Here is a 13,410-nt window from a genome sequence, read left to right as displayed (position 1 = left end):
CACCTATTATTAATATTATTTAGCTTGTAAACACATCTGAACTGTCTCCTCACCTCATGCTTGTTACGGAGTTGGCCGTTACCTCGTGCCTTGCTGAGTTTGATTTATCACCCTGGTGGAACCGTATTAAATTAATATTTAAAAGCTAGAACAGAAACATTTATAATTTCAATTACAGCTTATAAAACTTTTAAATGTTATGTGTAGTTTTTATCTACAGTATGATCTATTGAAGATGCTGAAGGAGCTTCTATATGTCTCATATTTCAGTTGGCTAAAATGGTCCAGTAGGATTCTTATGACTTACATAACACCATACCAGTATTTCAATCATCTTATCCACTCATATTGCTGACAGCGATATAACTGCCTCAAACTTTTATTACACTCTGAAGTTAACCGCTTAGCAGCTGAGCTGGCTTCAATAAAAGTGATGTAACATGAATAGGGAAAAGTTACAATAAAGTAACAGATTCCTTTAGATTTACATTATATTTGAATTAATCCTTTACGTTACAATTTTGATAACTTTTATAAAAGACAGCTCTAGGAACTTGCAGAAACACATTATTTTTAATACATGTAATTGAGCAAGTTCTTCTTTCAAGTCAGGCATTTCACATTCTTCAATGTCAAACACATCCCTTCTGTTTTCAAACATCTGCATTCAAATAGACGTTTAAATGTTCTTTGTGTCAAATATGGTGCATCTAAATTAATGTTCAATAGGGTGAAACCTTACAGAACATTCAGACAAAAATATATTGTGAAGAACAGATATGACTGTCTGTCAGGTAGAATAGGGTATCATGTCAGCTCTATTCAATACCTTTCTATCAGCAATGTTCAGAACATTTCACCTCCCTGAATACACTCAGTTTGTTTGGGTTCAGTGTCCACCCAGCACATCAGTACAAGAAGCCCCAAAGGGGGGAGCTACTGGATACACTAGTTGAGCAGGGGGCTGACCATCTGGAAGGACCCCATCAAGGCCTTTTCATTTCTTGGACTGTGCTCTCATCTTCACTGCAGCCAATGTTTATTGTTTGGTATATCTGCCAACACAGCCTAATTCTGGCACCGATGCCACTGTTATTAGATGAGATATTTACTTGCCGTGTTTGTGGGTGGAGAGAACATTAACACCATGCAGACTAAATGTTTATGACATTAAGTTATTTTAATGTGCAAAAAATGGAATATGTACTCCTGCAGGGCCGGCTCCAAGCATAAGTGACATAAGCGGTCGTTACGGGGCCCCAGCGGTCGCTATGGGGATTCAGTCGGGATTCTCAACTTACTGTTAAGAGTTAGAACAGTGGAATAAGGTGCAAGTTCGAAATTTAGTTGTGCATCAGCAGATTTTCTCTTGTTTTTTACAGTCACTGACAGTCACTCAATTAGCCATGTCATCTAACAATGTTTAGATTGGTAAGGTAGTCTAGCCAGCTATCGAAACTTGTAGTAATCATGGGCGAATACGACCGGGCATGTAGGGCACATACCGAGGACCCCTGAACTCCAGGGGGGCCCCCATTGATTTTGTTATTCACTCTCACTCAGATATCATTAACATGGCATAAGTCATGGCAACGTGAAGAATTGCAAGAAATTAGCTTTAAAAACTGCCAACATTTCTCTCCACTCCAAGGCAAAATGGGTAGAATTGAAGGAAATAGGCTTAAAAGTGCAACAACAAAAAAACGATCTCTGCCCCAAAATGTGTAGAATTGCCTAAACCTGCTTTAAAACAGCCACATTTTCTCTACGTGTCGTTCAGTACAAACCCTTCCACAACGTAGCAAACATTGAAGCGAACTGAATGCACCTCAGGTGTTTAAATGTTTGTTGAATAGTGCCAGTTGGGAGTTAGAGGTAAGCAAGACAAAGACATGTTTGTTTTTATTGTTTTATTGCAAGTTTCATTTTAGCGACAGTCTGATGTGACGCGAACGGGCAAAAGCGTCGAAGGAGGGGCGCTCTTCTCAAATCTAACGGTAATCTGCGCCACTCTGTCATGTTGTCAACAAGGCAACGTGATTCATCATTCAGAAACATACAACATCTCTTTTCCATCAAATATATGTTAGAATTTTCAAACTAGTTTTCATTGGGAAGGCAGATAAAGCCTTTTTATCAAAAGTAATCACTTTTGTATGTGAAAACACAGAATCGTCCTCATCACTCCACGTGCTTAATTAATTCACTTTTGTTTTGAGACGACTTTGCGGTCGGCCAAAACAGGGGAACCTGGCTCACACCCGGGAGGAAGCCTGGTTCCTAAACTAATGCAATCAAAACTAAGCCGCTTCACCTGGGGCATGCACTGGACATTAATAGAACTCCCTCACTGGTATTTTGACCAATCACATCAGATATTTTCACATTAGATCTTTTTAAAAGCTGATCTGATTGGTCAAAAGACCAATTATTGAAAAAGGGATCAGAATTGGGCTGCCTGTCTAAACGCAGCCTAACATACTGAACCTGATTTTAAGTAATTAAGGGCTACATTTTAGATTACAATTATTTGATTTAGCTGAACCCACTGTGTTAGTGCTGGGGTGGAATAAAAGCCTGCAAACCATGTAGATGGGCTGTCCAGAACAGGAGTTGCAGGCCCCTGATATACTGTTATTAACTGTCAGATGTCATTATGCAGTAGAGTAAACTGTCATTATAAAACTGTTATTGTACATATTGTGGCTTTGCCTTGGGAGGATAGCACCTCTTGATCCAATACATTTGAAGGGTGCTTTAAATGACTCAGTCTGTGCTCGCAAAGTAGTTTTATCACCACAGACAGGAGTTTGCCTGAGACACCCCAGCGCTTTGGCTCACGTCAGCATTTTCTTTACATGATTCAATCCATTCAAATGTCACAGCCAGTAAAAATCTAAATCTGGATGTGAAATGTCACATGCTCTGGCATGGATCCACATAACAACCTAGCTTGGCTAATTCAGATTTTATTTTCCAGGTTTCATATCTCGCTGTAAATCTATTTTGGTGTCAGTAATGTGAGGACCTCATGGTCAACGAATAAGGTCAAAATAATGTGCTGGCCTGTATTATATCTATCTGTATTCCACAGCATAGGTTACAGTGGTGTGTATTCATGGATGCCAAGGGAAGCCAGGCTTCCCAAAAAAATGGACCAATAAAAAATAAAAAATTAACATATAACATAACTTATATTTCGTCTCTCTGTTTCATAATTTCCCTTCAGTTTGCAAGAGGCTGATAAGATAAGACATCTGTAGAATTTGATCCGATGATAGGTCAGATGCCCATTTTACACACACACAAACCTAGTGAAAGGAATTAATTAAGTTCTTGCCTAGCAACGGCGCTGTACCAATCTAAAAAATCCATATCAATGTAAAAATCCACATCAACGACACCCTCTGCTCTATTAACCCTGGTAACCTCAACCTGCCTTTCTCGCTCCAGACATTTCTGATCCCCAGCCCTATGGGCACCAGTGGCGTGTATTCATGGAAGCCAACTGCTCACTGTTCCAACACCATGGATCTGACACCATGGATCTGACACCATGTATCTGACACCATGTATCTGACACCATGTATCTGACACCATGTATCTGACACCATGTATCTAGTCTGTTTTGACTAACTGATTGGCCTTTATTCCAACCTAAAGGCCAAACAGTCTGTGGATTCTATTTATAGCCGTCTCATAAAAGTGTGAAGCCTCTGCTATGCTGACGAAGCTTTCTAGGGGGTCACAGTGGCGTGAGAGCAATCTAGGGGGTCACAGTGGTGTGAGAGCAATCTAGGGGGTCACAGTGGTGTGAGAGCTATCTAGGAGGTCACAGTGGCGTGAGAGCAATCTAGGGGGTCACAGTGGCGTGAGAGCTATCTAGGGGGTCACAGTGGCGTGAGAGCTATCTAGGGGGTCACAGTGGCGTGAGAGCTATCTAGGAGGTCACAGTGCGTGAGAGCTATCTAGGGGGTCACAGTGGTGTGAGAGCAATCTAGGGGGTCACAGTGGTGTGAGAGCAATCTAGGGGGTCACAGTGGTGTGAGAGCTATCTAGGGGGCCACAGTGGTGTGAGAGCAATCTAGGGGGTCACAGTGGTGTGAGAGCTATCTAGGGGGTCACAGTAGTGTGAGAGCAATCTAGGGGGTCACAGTGGTGTGAGAGCAATCTAGGGGGTCACAGTGGTGTGAGAGCAATCTAGGGGGTCACAGTGGTGTGAGAGCTATCTAGGGGGTCACAGTGGTGTGAGAGCTATCTAGGGGGTCACAGTGGCGTGAGAGCTATCTAGGGGGTCACAGTGGTGTGAGAGCAATCTAGGGGGTCACAGTGGTGTGAGAGCAATCTAGGGGGTCACAGTGGTGTGAGAGCTATCTAGGGGGTCACAGTGGTGTGAGAGCTATCTAGGGGGTCACAGTAGTGTGAGAGCAATCTAGGGGGTCACAGTGGTGTGAGTTTGGGGGGAATGTAGCAGATGAGGATCTTTTAGTGTCTCCACTTATGCTGCTGAATAGCTTTTGGGTGGCATGACTGGGTAATATGTTTCAGGAGGGCAGTCGGTACTCGCTAAGCAAACAGACATCCTTTACACGTGGTTCAAGTGAACCTCAACCTGCCTTTCTCGCTCCAGACATTTCTGATCCCCAGCCCTATGGGCACCAGTGGCGTGTATTCATGGAAGCCAAGGGAAGCCAGGCTTCCCCCCAAAAAAAATGTCCTAATTTTTTTTTACATTATTTATCTTTCGTCTATCTGTGTTTCATAATTGTCCTTCAATTCACAAGACGCTGAATGTATCTCACCGGAGAAAGCATCCGAGCGAGCGAAACAGCGCCCCTCTGTCTCTGTAAGTGTAGCCCATCTATCTGATGCTGTCTGGTCAAAAAGAGTATGACATGTTGTCGACCGTAGGATTGAATGAAAGGGTAGCCAGCGAGCATTTGGCCTCCCTTGATATATTTTTTTTATACAATAGTAGCCAATCAGTGTTGAGATAAACTGAGTGAGCTCAACTGTGAATTGTCCTGGCGCACCAAACAAAAGTGTCAATCTCTGTGGTTCTAAATCAACAGTTGTTTAGTAGTCCGAAAATGTCGTAAAACATTAACTTGCTTGACTGTGCTGTAGGTCAATTATCACAACACATTTCCCAGTGATTTTACCCACACACCGCTGCTGATAGGTTATGAGGTCTTCACTTTTCAGCATGCAGTGTGAAGTCATTGGAGGGCTAAATGTAATATTAATCTAATGCATTTACAAGGATGAACACTTGGATCAAATGGGGAGCTGTTGTGTTTTTCACCAACTTTTCTTTGGACAAACATACTAAATTGCATAAATGTCAGTTGCAAGACGTAGACAACCGTTTTACCCTCTGTCAGTGACCTTCGCCATGGCCAACGTGTGTAACTAGGTTTCAGAAATACATGCAGCCTGAAGTCGTTTGGGATTTGCTTTATGACCCTCCGTCATAGAGATGGTATCAAACCACATCTGCTGAGCTGTTTCTTGAAACTCCAATTTGATCCCATACAGTCGACGTCAGAGTTACAAGAAGCGTGCCAAAGCAACAGATCATTTACAAGCCCAATATGGTCATGTTTAGAAACAGGTGTGTCAGAAATACAAAAATAAAGTGCCATAGGGGGGAGAGAATTGAGAACCACTGACTTAGTCAACCGTTCTCTATTGATACAAGGCCATGCGTGAGTCTTTCACAAGACACCGTCACTGGCTATAATCGTATATAACATGTAGTGGCATAACACAAGAGATTAGATGTGGTCTCGTGTAGCTCAGTTGGTACAGCGTGGCGCTTGCAACGCCAGGGTTGTGGGTTCGATTTCCACGGGGGGCCAGTATGAAAAATGTATGCACTCACTAACTGTAAGTCGCTCTGGATAAGATATCTGCTAAATGACTCAAATGTAATGTAAATGTAATGAACAGGAATGACACTCACTGACGGATGCACAAAAACAATTGTGTGCAAACCCCACCCCAAAATATTTGAATGAGTCACATCAGATCTTTTAGAAAGCTGATCTGATTGGTCAAAAGACCATTTATTGAAAAAAAGATCAGAATTGGGCTGCCTGTCTAAACGCAGCCTAACATACAGAACCTGATTTCAAGTAATTAAGGGCTAAATTGAAGATTATGATTACTTGATTTCGCTGAACCTGCTGTGTTAGTGCTGGGGTGGAATAAAAGCCTGCACACCATGTGGATGGGCTGTCCAGAACAGGAGTTGCAGGCCCCTGATATACTGTTATTAACTGCCAGATGTCATTAAGCAGTTGAGTAAACTATCATTATAAAACTCATTGTACATATTTGATGTATGTTAGCAGGGCCTTGGGAGGATCGGATAGTAACTCTTGATCCAATACATTTCAAGGGTGCTTTAAACGACAGTCTGTGCTCGCAAAGTAGTTTTATCACCACAGACAGGAGTTTGGCTGAGACACCCCAGCGCCTTGGCTCACGTCAGCATTTTTCTACATGATTCAAACCATTAACATGTCACAGCCAGTCAAAATCTAAATCTGGATGTGAAATGTCACATGCTATGGAGAGGCGGGGGCATGCTTTGGCAAGGATCCACATAACAACCAAGCTTGGCTAATTCAGATTTTATTTTCCAGGTCAAATATCTCGCTATAAATCTATTACGGTGTCAGCAATGTGAGGACCTCATGGTCGACTTATAAGGTCAAAATAATGTGCTGGCCTGTATCGAATCTCTCTGTGGTCCACAGTATACGGTCAAATCATTCACTAAACCCTAAACCTCAACTACATCTCGTAATGAATAATGTGGAAATTGAGCAAGTTGAGGTGACTAAACTGCTTGGAGTAACCCTGGATTATAGACTGTCATGGTCAAAGCATATTGATACAACAGTAGCTAAGATGGGGAGAACTATGTCCATAATTAAGCACTGCTCTGCCTTCTTAACAACACTATCAACAAGGCAGGTCCTACAGGCCCTAGTTTTGTCGCACCTAGACTACTGTTCAGTAGTGTGGTCAGGTGCCACAAAGAGGGACTTGGGAAAAATGCAGTTGGCTCAGAACAGGGCAGCACGGCTGGCCCTTAAAAGTACATGGAGAGCTGACATTGATGACGTGCATGTCAGTCTCTCCTGGCTCAGAGTGGAATGAGATTGACTTCATCACTGCCTGTTTTTGTGAGAGGTGTCGACGAGCTGAATGTACGGACACCCATGCATACCCCACAAGACATGCCACCAGAGGTCTCTTCAAAGTCCCCAAGTCCAGAACGGACTATGGGAGGCGCACAGTCCTACATAGAGCCATGACTTCATGGAACTCTATTCCACATCAGGTAACTGATGCAAGCAGTAGAATCAGATTTAAAAAACAGGTAAAAATACACTTTGTGGAACAGCAGGGATTGTGAAGAGACACACACACAGGCACATACACACATACATATAAACACTCACTCTACACACACGTACACATGGATGTTGTATTGTAAATATGTGATAGTGGAGTAGTGGCCTGAGGGAACACACTAAATGTATTGGGTAAAGTGTTATGAAATATAATGTCATGTAATATGTTAAATTGTATATAACTGCCTTAATGTTGCAGGACCCCAGGAAGAGTAGCTGAACCCGCTGTGTTAGTGCTGGGCTGGAATAAAAGCCTGCACACCATGTGGATGGGCTGTCCAGAACAGGAGTTGAAGGCCCCTGATATACTGTTAATAACGGCCTGATGTTATTAAGCAGTTAAACTGTCATTATAAAACTCATTGTAGATATTTGACGTATTTTGGCAGGGCCTTGGGAGGATCGGATAGTAACTCTTGATCCAGTACATTTTAAGGGTGCTTTAAATGACCCAGTCTGTGATCGCAAAGTAGTTTATCACCACAGACAGGAGTTTCCCTGAGACACTTTTTCACGCATCATGTTCAAATCATCTATAAGTGACTTTGTTCAGCTTCACAATACATTTTTGATACTTTCGAATTATTTGGACATGATGCCCGAAAAATGCTAATATCGGTCCCATGACTTGAACGGGAATTGTGACACAAATGCTAAAACGGTAGCACTTGGAAACAGTGCCAGGGTAACTAAACCCAAGCATGGATTGCTGTCATACCTTGTCCATAGACTGCTTACAGGTAAGGAAACCAATATGTCATTTGGGTGAACTATCCTAAACATCAATCCAGGCGTTCTGAGATCTGGCATGCGTCTGCAATGTAGTCAGCATGGAGGGTGGCTATTTGCTTAAGAAGCACAGATGTCACAAAACCTGCAACTTAATGTAATCTTGCAGACTGGGTAACTGCTCACCGCTCCAACACCATGTATCTGACACCATGTATCTGACACCATATATCTGACACCACGTATCTGACACCATGTATCTAACACCATGTATCTGACACCATGTATCTGACACCACGTATCTGACACCATGTATCTGGCACCATGTATCTGACACCATGTATCTGACACCATGTATCTGACACCACGTATCTGACACCATGTATTTGACACCATGTATCTGGCACCATGTATCTGACACCATGTATCTGACACCACGTATCTGACACCACGTATCTGACACCATGGATCTGACACCATGGATCTGACACCATGTATCTAGTCTGTTTTGACTAACTGATTGGCCTTTATTCCAACCTAAAGGCCAAACAGTCTGTGGATTCTATTTATAGCTGTCTCATAAAAGTGTGAAGCCTCTGCTATGCTGACGAAGCTTTCTAGGGGGTCACAGTGGCGTGAGAGCTATCTAGGGGGTCACAGTGACGTGAGAGCTATCTAGGGGGTCAAAGTGGCGTGAGAGCAATCTAGGGGGTCACAGTGGCGTGAGAGCAATCTAGGGGGTCATAGTGACGTGAGAGCTATCTAGGGGGTCACAGTGGCGTGAGAGCTATCTAGGAGGTCACAGTGACGTGAGAGCTATCTAGGGGGTCACAGTGGTGTGAGAGCTATCTAGGGGGTCACAGTGTTGTGAGAGCTATCTAGGGGGTCACAGTGACGTGAGAGCTATCTAGGGGGGCACAGTGACGTGAGAGCTATCTAGGAGGTCACAGTGGTGTGAGAGCTATCTAGGTGGTCACAGTGGTGTGAGAGCTATCTAGGGGGTCACAGTGACGTGAGAGCTATCTAGGGGGTCACAGTGGTGTGAGAGCAATCTAGGGGGTCACAGTGGTGTGAGAGCTTTCTAGGGGGTCACAGTGACGTGAGAGCAATCTAGGGGGTCACAGTGACGTGAGAGCTATCTAGGAGGTCACAGTGGTGTGAGAGCTATCTAGGTGGTCACAGTGGTGTGAGAGCTATCTAGGGGGTCACAGTGACGTGAGAGCTATCTAGGGGGTCACAGTGGCGTGAGAGCTATCTAGGGGGTCACAGTGGTGTGAGAGCTATCTAGGGGGTCACAGTGGCGTGCGAGCTATCTAGGGGGTCACAGTGGCGTGAGAGCTATCTAGGAGGTCACAGTGGCGTGAGAGCTATCTAGGAGGTCACAGTGGTGTGAGAGATATCTAGGGGGTCACAGTGGTGTAAGAGCTATCTAGGGGGTCACAGTGGTGTGAGAGCTATCTAGGGGGTCACAGTGCCGTGAGTTTGGGGGGGGGTGAATGTAGCAGATGAGGATCTTTTAGTGTCTCCACTTATGCTAGCTTTTGGGTGGCATGACTGGGTAATATGTTTCAGCAGACATCCTTTACACGTGGTTCAAGTGAACATTGACAGCACAATTAATAAAAAGCTTATGTGTCTGAAACTTGTCTTGCCTACTGCTTAGAAATGCAGTCACCTCCAAAATGATTGGCAACCTTGATGACGATGACCAAAAAAGACTATCAAATAAATAATACAAATACTGAGCTGTGTTGTATGCTAAAAAATAGATTTTGTTTAACAAGTAATATTTTATTCGGTGTGGCTGCAGATCAGACTATTCTCCGACCTGTTTTTTCTTCTTGTGGCTGCAGATCAGACTATTCTCCAACCTGTTTTTCTTTCTTGTGGCTGCAGATCAGACTATTCTCCGACCTGTTTCTGCACATGTGCAGGATTCTCTACGTAGATTTTTGTATGTAGTTGCTGCTCACTCTGCTTCCCCATCCTTCCTCCCAGCAGCGGTGATCGGACACCCTTTTGTCTAGTTTAGCTTAGTCTACATACTTTGACGTGTTGTACAATAGATATGATCAACTTCTTTGTCTGTTGTAGCAGTAGGCTATTGCTAACATAAGCAACACACAAACAGGCAGTCTATTTAGGCAAGCTATTTATAGGTAGCATATCAAACACAAGCAAGACACAGACCTGGCAGTCTAAATAGCAATAAGGCACACACCTGTCTATATAAGGTCCCACAGTTGACAGTGCATGTCAGAGCAAAAACCAAGCCATGAGGTCGAAGGAATTGTCCGTAGATCTGGGGAAGGGTACCAAAAAATGTCTGCAGCATTGAAGGTCCCCAAAAACACTGTGGCCTCCATCATTCTTAAATGGAAGTAGATTGGAACTGTCACGACCGTCAAAAGGATTGGACCAATGCACAGCGTGGAATGCGAACATACTTTATTTATATTCACCACACGAACAAAAACAACAAAACGATACGTGAAGTCCACGGTCAAATACACAAACCAACACGGAACAAGATTCCACAAACACAACTGCCCAAACGGCTGCCTAAGTATGGTTCCCAATCAGAGACAACAAGCAACAGCTGATTCACGTTGCCTCTGATTGAGAACCACCCCGGCCAACATAGAAACACAATGAACTAGATCCTGAACATAGAAACACAAAACATAGACTCTACACACCCTGGCTCAACATAACAGAGTCCCCAGAGCCAGGGCGTGACAGGAACCACTAAGACCCTTCCGAGAGCTGGCTGCCTGGCCAAACTGAACAATCGGGGGAGAAGGGCCTTGGTCAGGGAGGTGACCAAGAACCCGATGGTCACTCTAACAGAGCTCCAGAGTTCCTCAGTGAGATGGGAGAACCTTCCAGAAGGACAACCATCTCTGCAGCACTCCACCAATCAGACCTTTATGGTAGAGTGGCCAGACGGAAGCCATTCCTCAGTAAAAGGCACATGACAGCCTGCATGGAGTTTGCCAAAAGGCACCTAAAAGACTCTTAGACCATGAGAAACAAGATTTTCTGGTCTGATGAAACCAAGATTGAACTCTTTGGCCTGAATGCCTCTGGTCTGATGAAACCAAGATTGAACTCTTTGGCCTGAATGCCAAGCATCACGTCTGGAGGAAACCTGGCACCATCCCTACAGTGAAGCATGGTGGTGGCAGCATCATGCTGTGGGGATATTTTTCAGTGGCAGGGACTGGAAGACTAGTCAGGATCGAAGGAAAGATTAACGGAGGAAAGTACATAGAGATCCTTGATGAAAACCTGCTCAGAGCACTCAGGATATCGGACTGGGGTGCTGAGTGGCTTCGGATCAAGTCACTGAATGTCCTTGAGTGGCCCAGCCACAGCCCGGACTTGATCCCGATCTAACATCTCTGGAGACACCTGAAAATAGCTGTGCAGCAACACTCCCCATCCAACCTTACAGAGCTTGAGACGATCTGCAGAGAAAAATGGGAGAAACTCCCCAAATTAAGGTGTGCCAATCTTGTAGCATCCTACCCAAGAAGACTTGAGGCTGTAATCACTACCAAAGGTGCTTCAACAAAGTACTGAGTAAAGGGTCTGAATACTTATGTAAATGTGATATTTCCGTGAAGGGAGGGGGAGGTTGAGCAGCAGATATGTAAGAAACATTTCAGGCAATTTGTGTAATAGTCTTGGTTAGTGTTGGGTGTTTTAAGAGGGATTGCCCTTACCTGTGTTCCCTGACTATTTAAGGAGCCTCACTTGGCCCCAGTCTCAGTGCCCCAGTCTCAGTACCCCAGTCTCAGTACCCCAGTCTCAGTGCCCCAGTCTCACTGCCCCAGTCTTAGAACCCCAGTCTTAGAACCCCAGTCTCAGTGCCCCAGTCTTAGTGCCCCAGTCTTAGTACCCCAGTCTCAGTACCCCAGTCTTAGTACCCCAGTCTTAGAGCCCCAGTCTTATTGTCCCAGTCTCAGTACCCCGGTCTTAGAGCCCCAGTCTCAGTACCCCAGTCTCAGTACCCCAGTCTTAGTACCCCAGTCTCAGTACCCCAGTCTCAGTGCCCCAGTCTTAGTGCCCCAGTCTCAGTACCCCAGTCTCAGTACCCCAGTCTCAGTACCCCAGTCTTAGTGCCCCAGTTTCAGTACCCCAGTTTCAGTACCCCAGTCTCAGTACCCCAGTCTCAGTACCCCAGTCTCAGTGCCCCAGTCTCACTGCCCCAGTCTTAGAACCCCAGTCTTAGAACCCCAGTCTCAGTGCCCCAGTCTTAGTGCCCCAGTCTTAGTACCCCAGTCTCAGTACCCCAGTCTTAGTACCCCAGTCTTAGAGCCCCAGTCTTATTGTCCCAGTCTCAGTACCCCGGTCTTAGAGCCCCAGTCTCAGTACCCCAGTCTTAGTACCCCAGTCTCAGTACCCCAGTCTCAGTGACCCAGTCTTAGTGCCCCAGTTTCAGTACCCCAGTCTTAGTACCCCAGTCTCAGTACCCCAGTCTCAGTACCCCAGTCTTAGAACCCCAGTCTTAGAACCCCAGTCTCAGTGCCCCAGTCTTAGTGCCCCAGTCTTAGTACCCCAGTCTCAGTACCCCAGTCTTAGTACCCCAGTCTTAGAGCCCCAGTCTTATTGTCCCAGTCTCAGTACCCCGGTCTTAGAGCCCCAGTCTCAGTACCCCAGTCTCAGTACCCCAGTCTTAGTACCCCAGTCTCAGTACCCCAGTCTCAGTGACCCAGTCTTAGTGCCCCAGTTTCAGTACCCCAGTCTCAGTACCCCAGTCTCAGTACCCCAGTCTCAGTACCCCAGTCTCAGTACCCCAGTCTCAGTGCCCCAGTCTCAGTGCCCCAGTCTCAGTGCCCCAGTCTCAGTACCCCAGTCTCAGTACCCCAGTCTTAGTACCCCAGTCTCAGTACCCCAGTCTCAGTACCCCAGTCTTAGTACCCCAGTCTTAGTACCCAGTCTCAGTACCCCAGTCTCAGTACCCCAGTCTCAGTACCCCAGTCTTAGTACCCCAGTCTCAGTGCCCCAGTCTCAGTACCCCAGTATTAGTACACCAGTCTTAGAGCCCCAGTCTTATTGTCCCAGTCTCATTACCCCAGTCTTAGAGCCCCAGTCTCAGTGTCCCAGTCTCAGTACCCCAGTCTCAGTACCCCAGTCTCAGTACCCCAGTCTCAGTGCCCCAGTCTCAGTGCCCCAGTCTCAGTGCCCCAGTCTCAGTACCCCAGTCTTAGTACCCCAGTCTTAGTACCCCAGTCTCAGTACCCCAGTC

This window comes from Coregonus clupeaformis, unplaced genomic scaffold, assembly GCF_020615455.1.
Source record: "Coregonus clupeaformis isolate EN_2021a unplaced genomic scaffold, ASM2061545v1 scaf0663, whole genome shotgun sequence".
Classification (NCBI taxonomy): Eukaryota; Metazoa; Chordata; class Actinopteri; order Salmoniformes; family Salmonidae; genus Coregonus; species Coregonus clupeaformis.
The sequence above is the reverse complement of the archived record's forward strand: the minus strand, read 5'-3'. Positions refer to the sequence as shown.